The following is a 15273-nucleotide window of genomic DNA, read 5'->3' on the forward strand; positions in this document are numbered from 1 at the left end:
CAAGGTCCCTTTCAACTTATTGTTATTGTTGTTGTTATTATTATTGTTGTTGTTATCATCAGTAGTATTTAATTTAATTATTAATTATTAGTTATTGTGTTGGACTAGGGCAGTGGGTAGTGTTGCAGTCTACTTCTGCCATGGAGACTCAGTAGGGACATGAGACGAGTCACACTTCTCAATCCAGACTATCTCATAGAGTTGTGGGGTGTGGAGATGGGAGGACAGAATGATATGCACACTATCTTGAGATATTGGAAGCAAAATTTAACTATGGTGCTGGACTGCAAGGCATTCAAATTGGTCAGTCTTAGAAGAGATCAACCCCAATTGCTCTTTAGAAGGCCAGATCCTGAAGTTGAAACTCAAATACTTTGGCTACCTAATGAGAAGGAATGACTCACTGGAGAACAGCCTAATGCTGGGAAAGATTGAGGGCAATAGAAGAATGGGATAACAGAGAATCAGGTGGATGGATGGAGTCATTGAAGCAGTAGGCGTGAGCTTAAATGGACTCCAGAAGATGGTAGAGGATAGGAAGGCATGGAGGAATGTTGTCCATGGGGTCGCGATGGGTCGGACATGACTTCGCAACTAACAACAACACAATGGGAATAACTTAGGTTTTTTTTCTGAATTTTCTAAAGAATAATTTTGGCTTTGTTTTTCTTTTGCTAATGGTGGGAGTAGCAACAGCTTGGGCATTGCTTTGCTTGTTTTACAATGTCCTAAATCTAAGTTGAATTCAAACATAGTATGATTCATTTAGCATGGATGATCAGATAAATCATAGCCAAATGAATATGTCCACCATGTTAAGGTATACATTTTGGTAGACAAAACCTAATGACAGAGTTCATACAAAGTGTTAAAGCGAAGCTATTAAACCACATTATGGCTTAGAGCAGGGGTAGGCAACCTTGGCTCTTTTATGACTCGTGGACTTCAACTCCCAGAATTGTCTGGCTCAGGAATTCTGGGAGTTGAAGTCCACGAATCATAAAAGAGCAAGGTTGCCTACCCCTGGCTTAGAGTATTATCTGATCCAGTTCTAAATCATTCTTAAACACACTTGTACTGGTGAGGTGATTGTTGGATGCTCTGCAGGGAATGGCCTTGCACAACCAGGCATGAGAGAAATCTTTTTTTTTTTTTTTAATGTTCTGATCTGTGAAAGAAGGAAACAGATTTTGCTTTGGCAGATGGTGGGTGGATTTGTGCATTGTGCACAATATGCTAAGCTGTTGATTTAGTTAACTAAAGTTTATTGGATAAATCACCATGGGCTGGATTTGCACAACACAGAAACACAAACCAAACAAATCACATTCTGGCTTTTTGCAAATTATGAGCCCAGCCAGAATGGGAAATAGAAACGCAGTTGGGTGGGGGTTCCCTAGATTCCAGCAAGCAGAATTCTGGGTTAGTTTTGCCAGTGATGCAGCTAAAAGAAAGGAAAAAAAATATCAGGCTTTTTTTTTCCCAAGTGGATTTTTGAAAACAATTGCTGCTGTTTCCCTTGAGCTCCATGAATGAGACTAGATGAAGGCACTCTGAATTTATCTGTTCCAATCAACTCCCTCCCCCCCTGCACCTAGCCTCTTGTGAAAGTTTTTGGCAAGGTCATCGCTAAGTTTGATAAGATATCGTGGTGGAAAAACCATTTACACAATCCTCGTCTTAGAGAGCACCGTGAATATTTGATTATGCACCTTGATTCCTCTAGCATTAATTAGCCCTCAGTAATTGTGTGCACAAATCAGAGTTTTCAATCACACTGCACACTGAGCCTTTCTGCATTTGTCGTGAGGCCCAGCTAGTAAGGCACTGCTTTAATATACAGGTTGTCCTCGACTTACAACAGTTCATTTAGTGACCTTTCAAAGTTGCAAGGGCACTGAAAAAGGGCCTTTACGACTTTCTCACACTTACGAGCATCCCCATGGGTCATGTGATCAAAATTCAGACGCTTGGCAACTGACTCATACTTATGAGGGTGGCCATGTCCTGGGATCACCTTTTGTAACCTCAATGGGAAAGCCAGATTCACTTAACAACTGTGTTACTAACTTAACAGTGACAGTGATCCACTTAACAACTGTAGCAGGAAAGGTCGTAAAATGGGGCAAAACTCACTTAACAAATGTCTCACTTAGCAACAGAATTTTTGGGCTCATTTTTGGGTCGTAAGTCAAGGACTACTTGTACAAAGCTGGGGGCAGGGGGAGACAACAAGGAGTCCTACTGTAATTGAAGATTGTTGTTCTTGCCATTCCTAAAACCCCACAACATTAAATGGGATTTTCTGCTTAATAAACCTTCAGAGGATTGCACCAGGAGCATTACAAGACTATTTCTTTAGCCTACATTCCACCATTTCATGCTGGCTGGGATATTTAGATATTAGAATTCCTTCATCCAGAAATGAAAGGTACTAGATCAGAGCAAGCAGTTTATGTCTTAGAAATAAGTGTATGTTTATCTAGAAGCAAGTCCTTCTGTTCCTACTGGATCTTAGAGAGGTCATAGACTCGAGTGATCTCTGCAAACTTACATCTTTCTGTGCAGCTAGACTCATCCCTGCACAATCAACTCGATTGAAATCTAATGGAGGAGATTTTTGTTTTGATGTTGCACAGTCCTTTTCATTATGCTTTGGAACAAGCTGTCCAATACTAGTTATGTTTAGAATAAGTGGTCTTCCCTCTGTCATATATTTTTGCCAGGTACCAAGAGCAGTTTTCCCTTCTAGGTATTTCTGCTCTGGCAGTTACTTACCGTAGGGACAAAATTGAAGCTATCTAGAAATAAGAAATCTGTACAGTAATGTAGAAGGTGAAACATTGGATCTATTATGTTACTCCAGCCCTTGCTGTACTTACAGGAGACTGGCAAGTGTGTTGGTTTGCTATGAAATCTGTTGTTGTTGTTGTTGTTAATTGCGAAGTCGTGTCCGACCCATCGCGACCCCATGGACAACGTTCCTCCAGGTCTTCCTGTCCTCTACCATATTCTGGAGTCCATTTAAATTCACACCTACTGCTTCAGTGACTCCATCCAGCCATCTCATTCTCTGTTGTCCCCTTCTTCTATTGCCCTCAATCTTTCCCAGCATTAGGCCCTTCTCCAGTGAGTCCTTCCTTCTCATTAGGTGGCCAAAGTATTTGAGTTTCAACTTCAGGATCTGGCCTTCTAAAGAGCAGTCGGGGTTGATCTCTTCTAGGACTGACCGGTTTGAACGCCTTGCAGTCCAAGGGACTCGCAGGAGTCTTCTCCAGCACCACAGCTCAAAGGCCTCAATTCTTTTGCGCTCAGTCTTTCTTATGGTATGAAATCTGTTAGGGTACCTAAATGTAAAAAGAAGATAGGGGGCTTATGTCTTTCATAGTTGGTTCCTCTCCCCAAATATGTTGGAAATCACAGTGGATAATGGCCTAGAACTATCCTAAAGAGTTGTATAGAAGAAGTCTTTCTAACCATTAATTAACCTACTGGGTCTGATCATTCTAAAATTCCACATCAAATCCTCGAGAATCCCTAAACCTCAAAGACTGAACAAGTTACTAACAGATCTCCCTTTGTTTGTCAAGTTTTATTAACTGCAAAAAGAGCTAAGCTTTTGCAGATGCCATCTTTAGATCCTCAGGGTATGAGTAGGAGTACAAATCTGCTAACCAAATATATATTCTTCCTATATCTAACCCACCTAGGTTAGACATTACCAGCTTTTTAATGGGCCCTTCTGCTCTGTGCCTATAATAAGAACTTGTTCAACAACAGTTAGCTTAGATAATGCTCAACCATATGCCAAGACTAGTTATTTTCAGGAAATCAAAGTCCTACTAAACACATAAGTTTGGGCCAGACTCTGGTTTTAATTAACAATGGGTAACCATCTCTTGTTAATTAACGTAAACTTTCCTCTTGATCCCAGATTTTGGACAGGCTTTTTACAAACATTGAGTTTGTACTACGTTGTTAGAGCCAAGGTCTTTTTTTTTAATTTCAAAAGTATCACATGATTTATAGCATCTTAAGCCATTTATTGAGAAAAGAATGAATTTTGCAGAAAATTTTGTACCTACTATACCAAGGTAATTAAGGGCAACTTGTTAGATAATGGTGTTGGTGAGAAGGTACAATAGTTCCATAGGCCCAATACACTCTTTGAGACTTGATGGGTATTAAACTTTACACACCCTTGTTTTATGGAAACAATTTTTAAAAGCAGCCTTTGCTAAGAAGCTGAGCAAGTAAAGGATCAGCATTGTAAAATATCAGGAGGATCGACTCATAGGTAACATTAATTCATGGAGAAGATAATTATTATCCAAGCCTTTTGGGGGCCATTGTTATCATCATTGGTATAATAGCATAGCACCATTCATTACTGGGCTTCAGGGAATATCCAAAAGGCTCAGATAATTGAATGCTAAGATGACTAAGGGTGGGTTAGGAGGGGAAGCTGCTCACTTCACAGATATATTACCTCAAGCATGGGAAGTTTGTTATGATATATAAAAAGCAAAATAAAATACTGCATTCTCAAAGGGAAGGATGGTGTTGCGCCAATGAGAGTTTGATCTTCAAAATGATGTGAGGCCCACAGGTGCAGCTTATGGGTGTTGTTCCGTGTAGCTCTGAAGCTGAATTCAGAATGAATACAAATTCCAGGCCTCAAAAGTTTATCACTGGAATCTCAGATGCAGGAAATGAAAAAGCTTGCATAAGCATCTTTTCAGAAAACATCTGAAAAACTCCAAGCAAGTATCTCTGTGTAAATACTTTTTTGGGGGGAAATGTCTTCAATTGTAGCAAAATAGCATGATGACCTCAGCCACAGAAATGCTTGAAAGTTCCTTGCCCACCCCAAAAGGCATCATTCAAACCATCCGATGGCTCATCCTTGCAGTTAAATTGAGTTTAACAGAGTCTTTTTTTGACTGGGGATTCTTTTGTGTGCAATTTCATTCAAGTAAACCACAGAGCCTGAAGATAGGGATGCTTCAGTATTCTAAGCAAACAACAGTTCAGCAATTTGCAGGAGTCTTTGTTGTGACAAACATGCATTCAGAAAAAAATCCCAAATGAAAATCCCCAAAAGTATAACTAGACAGATTGTATTATTAGTAGAAATATTTCAGGGTAAACAGGAATCTTTTCAACTTTCATTAGCACTTTGATGGTGAGTGTAAGCAGATCAGAGGGGGAGAGGAAAAGAGGGAGATGAAAACATGCCTTGCAACTTGCCACAGGGACACTATTAAAAGCCACCCCATAGTGAATCATTCCTGCCTATGCTATGATCTGTAGGAGGTATGCAGAAAGTCTTCTTCCAGTGATTGGCTGGGAATTGGAATTGGGTAAGAAAGTGAGTTGTCCTTGGTGGGATTATAGCTCATTTGCAAAGCATATGCTTTCCACCTCCAATGACTACATTTATTTATTTATTTTTTTAAAAAAACAATATATCTTGAAGTGTTAATACCACTTTACAATGCCTTGGTAAGGCCACACTTGGAATACGGCATCCAGTTTTGGTCACCATGATGTAAAAAAGATGCTGAGACTCTAGAAAGAGTACAGAGAAGAGCAGCAAAGATGATTCGGGGACTGGAGGCTAAAATATATAAGGTTGCTGGAATTGGATATGTCTACTTTAATGAAGAGAAGGATGAGGGGGGACATGATAGCAGTGTTCCTATACCTCAGATTTTGCCACAAAGAAGAGGGAGTCAAGCTATTCTCCAAAGCACCTGAAGGCAGGACAAGAAGCAATGGATGGAAACTAACCAAAGAGAGAAGCAACCTAGAACTAATGAGAAACTTCCTGACAGTTAGAATAATTAATCAGTGGAACAACCTGCCTCCAGAAGCTGTGAATGCTCCAACACTGGACGTTTTTAAGAAGAGACGGGACAGCCATTTGTCTGAAATGGTATAGGGTTTCCTGCCCTGAGCAGGGGGTTGGACTAGATGACCTCCAAGGTCACTTCCAACTTTATTATTATTATTATTATTATTATTATTATTATTATTATTATTATTACTATTACTATTATTATTATTGATCATCACACAGTCAGCCAGATGTTCAGACTGGATTTGGCATTTTTGTCTACCTATCGAGGCCTTCCCAAGGACCTGGGATAGGCAGATGTGGATGTTTGATGGTATTACAGATATTGTTGCAGGATGGAAGCAGTTCTTCTTCTTCTTCTTCTTCTTCTTCTTCTTCTTCTTCTTCTTCTTCTTCTTCTTCTTCTTCTTCTTCTTCTTCTTCTTCTTCTTCTTCTTATCATTATTATTATTATTATTATTATTATTATTATTATTATTATTATTATTATTATTATTATTATCTTCTGCCCCATGCCCTAGAGTGTCAGTCAATGGGCACATATGTTATTTTGTGCAGCATATTTTTATGCTTCCTAAACAATGGTTAATGATTTAGTGAGTTCTGCAAACCTAGCCAAATGTGTTTATTTATTAAACAAGCCATGGATAAATCCAATCAATCTCACCAGATATCTTTCCAAAAGATCCCAAACAAGCTATTCCTGACTCGCTGGATGGATTTCTTTCCATCTGCCACTGAGCTGGAGCTGCTGTCTGTTAGACAAGCAATTTGATATAGGTGGATATTTCTTAGTTCCCTTATAATAGGAAGCCTAGTTCAAGAAGAGGAAGAAAAAAAACACACCCTTCTTTAATCTTGCTGAAATTTGGTATTAGAATTGTCCAGTCCCATCCTTTACTTTTCAAGTCCTGCTGTGTTTAATGAGATTCTGTCTTAATTAAAAACAAGCCATACATAGCCATGAAGCTTGGCTTGTCTATAAAGGCAGTGAACAGAAGAAGCCTGCTCTTGCCATCTTCCAGAGACAGTGCAATTAAACAATACTGGGATTGGCAGACTAGGCAGCTTCATCTACTCTTAAGTATGCCAAGAATTGCAGCTTTGGGGAAACACTGCACTCATCGCTGGTGGGAAATACACATTAGGAATGAGCAATGCTCGCTGACTTTCTTCCAGACCTAGAAGTGACACAGATTTCTGTATACGTGACCTGAGGTTGTAGAAAATTGTAACTGTAAATATAGGTAAGAGTGATAAGTGAAGAAATGAGACGTATATACATTGGGTCTGCCATAAAATAAAAATATAAGTATTCACAAAACATGAGGCAACTAGATCTTCAGAATTAAGAACATTGCTTTGAGGGCATTTGAATCACTGCAAAACTTTTGAAAATCATCCCTTCGTCTAAATGTCTAGAGCTTTTGATCGTAATACCTCAAAGCAACTGTTAAGGCTATCTGGTTCCTTTGGAGAGAGACAGAGAGAGATTTAATAGAGTTTCTGATGGGAGTTTAACTGTGGAATGACAGTTGCCCTCTCTCTTCCCCCTCGAGTGATGTTCCCTCTGACCTTCCCAGACATGTTCTCTCAAGATCTGCACAAAACTTTGCTGATAAGCTTACAGGGGATGAGGAGGGGAGGACATTTTTTAAAGTGGGAGAATCTATTCTGAAAAGAACATTTTGAATTTCCTAGTTGATGGTTCTTGTTCCAAGAGATCAGATGTCTTACTTTGAAACTGTAACTCCATAGAAGTACATGGAAGAGAAGAGAGACCATAACTTTTATTATTGGTTTTTACTTGTTTGCTACACTTAACATCCAGTCCTTCTTTGTTTCTATTGTCAGTCCTTGCCTGCCCTTAGTACCAGTCCTAGGCTTCCCTGTCCATAACCCAGAACTGAATTAAAAGTTTGTAAAAAAAAAAACGCCATATAAATGAATAATGATAATTTGGTTCTTGCATTTTGCTTCACCACTAAATATAAAAAGGCACTGAGATAAAATGCCACGGAGAATGGGAAGTCTTAGTTCAGAGTATATAGTTGCAGTAGCAGCAAGAATCTCCTCAGCCCAGCATTTTACTCCGTGTCTTAAGTTCATCCCAGTCCCTGCAGTCACTTCTGTTCTCTTCCTTCTGTCCCCAGATTTGGAAACTGTCTTTGTGCATGAACTTTTTACTGCTTGAGCAAGAAGCACCATCAGACGAGCAGGAGAACCTACTTGTTCAAAGACCCTATAATGGACTTCAAGGGTGGTTGAAGGCTGGCCAGAACGGTTCTGCAAAACGTGGAGCAAAGTTCAGGGTGTGAACGCTTCTGTGAACGACGCAACAAATACGGGGGAGACACAGAGAGAGATTTATTGAAAAGCAACAGTTCAGACCCAGTTAAAATGCCAGTCTCAGATTCCCTACCTTAAAAGGAGAACGGCGTAGAGTTAGCTCGCTGTGTCCAGAAGAAGCTATCGAGGCAGACTCAGAAGTGAATCGTTGGGGGGGGGGCTTGAATTGTCACTATAGGACAGCGGTCGGCTATGAAGACTGGCCCCCTCTCAACCTCCGTCGTTGTTCAGTGAGATCTCCGCCAAAAGCGCGCTAGCGGAGGCTATCTTAAGGCGTTAGTCACCCAATTACTCCATGTGCAAAACCTCTCGCTCTCTATCCTCACTTTGCTGGCTGCTGCTCCCGAGACCCGGTCTCCCCTAGCCCAGCCTATTAGGAATAATCCAAATCGGGGTGAAATTGCTAAAACAAGGCAGTTGCAATCCGAAAGGAGAAAGGAGAACAACGCCATGTGCGTGGACACTGACGAGGGGGGGGGGAAGGTGGAAGAAAGGGGAGGGGGAGTTCTGGCTTTTATTTGGAAAACGTTTTGCAAACAGACCAAACCCAATCAACCGCCAAACCCATGGCTTCGGACCTAGATCCCCCCCCCCCAATTGCGACCTTCGGAATGAATCTGGAGAAAATTTTGTTTTCTTCCCTCGTTCTTTCTCCAGTGTCCAGCAAGCCGCATTCGGTGAGAGGGCAGCTTTATTATCACCGAATTATTCTCCTTCGCACACTTAACTCAGGAGTAATATCCACGGTTCACGCGGAACTTATTTCCGAAGAAGCCTGTGTATGGCTGGGTGTTTTTCCTCAGTTCTAATCTCATAACTGCTGCCTTTCAAGAACGGAACCTGAACTGAACCTTGTTCATTTTTTTGGCAAAGGGCGCGCGCGAGCGCCGGCACACACACACGCACAGCGATAGATTCTCTTCAATCGGGATTCGATTTGGATCCGTTATTAATGAGGCTGCATGTGTGCACTGTGTATAGCGAAGGGCACCGTAGAGACAAATCGAGAGAAATTAGGATGAAGTCAAGAGCAAAGTTGCCCTCCGTAGCCAGCGAGGCCGAACTGCGCCTTTATGCAACCTAAGAGATTTCAGCCGGCTACCTCGGTGCGAGAGATATTTCACGACAAGAGCACCGCAGGAGCTTAAAGGAACGAGACTGACCCCGAGACCCTTCTGCCAGTAACTGGAGAGTATATATAGATTCCCCGAGGCTGAGCGATATCAGTCCGCTTGGTAAACAGAAATCGCGCGTTGATTTACTGGAAGGCGGGCTGAAAGGTCTCCTAAGAGGCGGTGACCTCGCCAGAATCCACATACATACAGCTGGAAGAATAGAAAAATGGGTGGGTTGCCAAGATATGCATTCACGACGGATATTTACAGGTTTCTGATGTAGTACTTTCCCCTGATACTTGTGGTTCAAAAGGTATCCGAATAAAAAGGGGGCAAAGCAACCATTTATGTGCTGGATTTACTGAATAGATTAATGAGAGTGCAGAAACACGAGCGTGTGTTGCTTAGACTTAGAGGAATTATCGAAACGAAGACTCTGTCTTATAGGGAAGGTTCCAGAGCAGATACTGGGGGGGGGGGGAGAGAATCTGACTCTCATCCCGTCCCCTTAAACCTAGAGCTCTTGCTCACGGACAGGCTTCAGCACGCTGGACAGCTCCACTCTTCCCATACTTTGGTGCTTGGCGGGGAAGGGAGAAAATTTGATGAAAGATATTGAAATACTCTCATCATACACTGTCAAAATCTTTCAGGTTGTTACGATTACTATTTATGAGGATAAACGGTCATTGATTTTTTTTGTCTGACTGCCTTCGAGGTAAATATGGGCTTATCTGCTCCTAGCCTATACAAACTTACCTATTCTTTCTTCCTCTGAACTACTCTTGGAAAACAAATTAATTTACAAATGCTTCAATTACCCCAAGGAGATCTTCAAGTACTTGAAAGGCATGTTCGATGTAACTTAATACACACCTCTGTTACATCTTAACGAATGTAGCCTGCTATATTAGAAGCAGAAGCAGCAGAAGAAGTTGTTGCTAACTTCCAATATGTTACTATAGATGACGTAAAAATTCCAAGTTGCTATGTGTGATTTTTTTAAATTGCAATTTGAGGTTTCCAGCTCAAAGTTCAAGCCAAATAGCTATGTCATGGTTCAGAATTTTCCACTCCACTTTCAATTACCAACCAAACAAACAATTTGGGGATTTTTTTCCTCTCTTCATTTCCCCCTGAATTTCTGCATAACTTGAGTGGGCAATGTCTTTTTTAAAAAATGTTTTTAATCCCTTCTTAATTATTTTTAAACAACTCAAGGCTTAAACATTTCTTCTCCTATTATCTCCATAACAACAACCCTGTAAAGTAGGTGAGACTGAGAGATATGCCTGGCCCAAAGTTACCCAGCCAACTTTCATTTTCCCTATAAAGAAGATACAGTGAAGAGTAGGTTTACTGTGAGTGATTATGAGTACTGAAAACAAAGCAGCTACTATTTAGACTTCTTTATATTAAATCTATTTGGATGAAAATAAGGTAGTTATTTTTTATTATTATTGGAAAAATGCAGTGGAGATTTCAGGAAGGGAAATCATGCATTAGCACATGAGTGTCAAACTCGCCATGTCACATGATGTGTCGCGACGTGTTGTGACTTTTTTTGCATTGCCGGAGCTGGGGTGGGCGTGGCCTCCGTATGATGCAACCAGCCCACAGGCTGGCAGATTGATACCCCTGCATTAACAGAACCATGAATTCATTTAAATAAAAATTTAGAATGAGAAATACTAGAGGAACCGGTGCATTCTTTGTTTTTTATTTAAAAGTTTTATAAATTTATTACAATATAAACCCCCCCACCCCTTCCCCCCTCCCCCACTTCCCAGAGCTGATTACAGGGTAAAAAATAAAATAAAAAAACATAATCTAACTAACATAAACCAACTATACTATCAATCAAAACCATAACACACTTTAACTCCTTCTCAAAACAAGTATTAACAAATTAAGTCAAAAATAATAATATAATTAAAACTAATAATAATTATCTAAAATCTACTCAAAAGCAAGATAATCAATTTCATATTTCTTCTGAATGTAATCAGTCCATCTTCTCCAAACCATAATATAATTTTCTTGTGAATGATCCTTCAAGTAGGCGGAGATTTTCGCCATTTCTGCTAAATTAGACACTTTAAGTATCCATTCTTCCAAAGTAGGCAATAAGTTTTTCTTCCAATATTGCCCCACCAATAATCTTGCAGCTGTTATAAGGTTCAACATCAAATTAATTTCTTTAACATCAAAATCTACAATAATACCCAACAAAAATAATTGCAGAGTAAACTTTATCTTTCTCTTAAAAATCTTTTGGATATTCCACCAAATCTTAATCCAAAAAGCTTTAATATCTCTACAAGTCCACCAAATATGAAAATAGGTAGGAACTGGTGCATTCTGTAGACAAATATACTCCCTCCCCCCAGGTCTATTGTGCTAAGTTTCTCTCATTTAAAGCACTGGGCTTTATGGAACATTAGTCAGCAGAAACTTAACTCCAAATTCCAAACTGAAGCTTAATCTAATACATGTAGAATATTAAAGTTGTAACAGCATTGAGAATCACTGAACTGAAAGGACCATTTAGACCATTAAGCCCAACTTCCTTGCTCAGTGCAGAAATTCAAATTAAAACTAACCAATGTCCACTTTATCACCTCCAGTGTAGGGGAGTCTATTGCCTCTCTGGATAATTGGCTACTGCTAACTGTTCTTAGACTTAGGAACTTCCCCCTAGTAATAAATCAGAAGCTACCTTTCTTTAAATTAAATCTATTAATCTGTGTCCTGTGCTTTGGAATGAAAGAGAAGTCATCCTTTGATGTTCTATTCTTTCAGACATTTGGGAAGGCCAATTGTATTTTCCCTTGAGACTTCTCTTCTCAAAGATAAACATTCAGTATTTCTTCTAAGGGTTAGTTTCTCCTCTATTGATCATCCTTCTTGCCTTTATCTGAATTTGCTCTGGTACATCTGAATTCATCTTAAAGCAAAATACTCATCTTTTACCAAATGCTTTGTTGAAATCAAAATATATCTAAAGCATTTCTGTAATCAGTTAAGGAGCTTGCCTGATCAGAAATGGAGAAGCATTACTTGGGTAAAAGAAATCCATCCAGATTTCTACGAATTACTGCATCGTTTTCAAGAACTTTACAGATCAGTCACTACATGATTAGGTAAGACAGACTGGCATCCTACTTCAAAAATAATGACAACGTTTCCTCTCTTTCAGACATCTGGCTTTTCATCCATTCTCCAGAATTTTGCAATGAAATGCATAAAGAATTGGACAATCTATCAGCAAGTTTCCTAATACTCCAGCATAGAATTACCCTGGCCCAGGAGAACTAAATTTACACAAGGTAAATAGGGATTTCCGTGGTTCTTTCACTTTCATGCTATAATCCTATCCTTTGTCTTTATTGTTCTATCTTTGAGAAACCTAAGCCAACGAGAAGGGGGTTTAATATAAGTAACAGGATTATACATGCATCAAGCATTTTTGGGGGGGAAGAAGTGCCTTGGATTTTTTAGGAAAACAAATACAGCACTTCTCTGCTATTCAAATTTTTATAGCTTGGAAAGGCTGAAGGAGTAAATCAGACTACTGAATATAAAAACAAATCAAATAAGCTTATGTGCCAAAATGCTTCTTCATAAATGTCACACATCAAAACGTCTATTCTTGGGTGGAAAAAAAGGAAACAGGTAACCACAAAAGCTGACTCATGCTGAATTCTTGTACACACTAACAAGTTCATTCCTGTTGTAAGAAGAATGTCATCAAAATAAGTTAACTGACTGTGATGTCTTTACTAGTCAACATTTATTGCACTACTATAAAAAGATGGTTTTGTATTCTCCTCAAGTGGGCAACCCTTCCCTCCTGTGCAGCTTCTGTAAATCTAACTCAGTGCAGATCAAATGGTCTCCACTCATAAACTGGCTCTGGGATGTCAATATTTGTCTCTTCAAAAGATTTAAGAGTTTTAGAAAATAAAATGTCATGGTTCCGACAGATGAAATTCTTCAAAAGAACTTTGAGGCATTGTTTACCTTAAATAATCTTTATTTTGAGTAGCATAATATCGGCACTGCACAATTGAAGCCAAAAACTGAATTCTCCTTCCCCAGAGCACATAGTATCAAAGCACAATTCCCTCTTCCAAGTAACGGTCATAAATCACATTTTCCAATTAGCTTGAAGTGCGGGCTTCCTCTCCAGTTCTCCAGCCCGCCAATTCCTTATCAGCTCTGGTTACAATAACCTTGTTTCTCATGCTAGGTTTAGTGTTGTTATGTCTAGCTGGACACTCGTTCACATTCCCTCTTCCAGCATCATCTGACTCTAAAAGCGAAAGGTAAAAGATGGCTACATTTCCAACTGTTGTCAATGTAAAAATATCTGATGTTAGCAACGTGACATAAAACTTTTAAGAGTTATTATATTACATTTTTATGCCACTCCAACAAGCAATTCTGAACAGCTCATAGAAACTATGTAGCAATCATACAAAAAGGAGACAAGAATATAAATAGAGATGCAATTCAATTCAACAACAATAACAAAGCAAGAATAAACAGCAAATACACCTCCTCCAGATGGTTCTCAATTAATTTTAAAGAGTTGACTCTACTCCTATCAGAACTTGCAAAAGGTTGAATTTTTTTAAAGAAAAAAGCTTTAATGAGTAGCAAAGATTCACTGAACTCTCATGAGAATTGAAGAAGTTCTTCAAAATTATTTTTAAAGCATTCATAGCCCAAACAAAGAGCATATTGCCATTGCAAATAATATGATGGTGTGAATAATGAAAGATAGTAAGTAGGAATACGGTTGCTGAAGGTTTCTCCTTACTTAAATAAAATAAATAATAACTCTTGTGAAATAAAAATGGAGCACACAGTGCAGAAATAGTTCCAATCAGCCTCATAATTCCATGACTGCTTTGCATAGGCTTAGGGCACCATTTCACTCCCCTAGAAAGTGGAGTCCTTCATCCACATTCATACGGCAGCTTCAGTAATTTCTGCATGACACAGGATGGCTCTCAGACTGATGGAACATGTGCATTAGATCAGGGGTCCCCAATCCCTGGTCCATGGACCAGTACCAGTCCATGGCATGCCAAAAACTGGTCCATGCAAACAAGCAAAGCCCATTTGTGGGATGCAGGAAGCACATGAAACTACATCTCCTCCAGTCCCTGGTGCCCAAAAGGCGGGGGACCGCTGCAGTAGATTTGTGAGCAAGCCATGGTATTCTGCAAAAAGGGATTTTGTGCCATGGACTTGATGTTGTTCACCTCTTTCAGCAATTTGCTCCAAAAATGTGCTTCGCTCAAAGCATTATAAAGCATGCCTTGAAATTTTTACAGAGTTCTATTGTGTATCCCTCTTCTACAGGGGTCTGAATTTAGTGATATATTAGAGTTATATTAAATATATTAGATTGCCTATTCCGCATAGTGGTTAAGTCACCAGGCTACAAATCAAGACATTTTGAATCCTAGTCTGCCTTGAGCATGAAAGTCGGTTGGGTGACATTGGGAAAATGTTTGCCTCAACTCATCCCACAAGGCTGTTGTTGTGGGGAAAATAGGAGAAGGAAGGTAAGTTGGATATATTCACTACCTTGAGTTACTTATAAAGTAATGAAGAAGGAATAAAATATATTATAAACACAGTCTCTAGTTTTGTCATTGTAAGCCTGACAGTAGAAGTGGAAGACTATGGATTAAGACACTCAAGTCATCTGAGTTCTCTATTTTTATTCCATCTGGTAGCACGTATAAGGTGATTCTTGATTTATAAAGGCAGAAAATTTCCTGCCATTCTGAGACTGGAAAGACGTGAAAACTGTGGGAAAAGGACCAAAACAGGTTGAACAAAACTTTGAAAACTTCCAACTATTCACCCTCACACCCAAACAATCAGGATTAATAATATTTTTGCACTGTTGCCATACATATTATAGGTATG

Source organism: Crotalus tigris, unplaced genomic scaffold, assembly GCF_016545835.1.
Source record: "Crotalus tigris isolate CLP2741 ecotype Arizona unplaced genomic scaffold, ASM1654583v1 scf7180000018919.839542, whole genome shotgun sequence".
In the NCBI taxonomy this organism is placed as follows: Eukaryota; Metazoa; Chordata; class Lepidosauria; order Squamata; family Viperidae; genus Crotalus; species Crotalus tigris.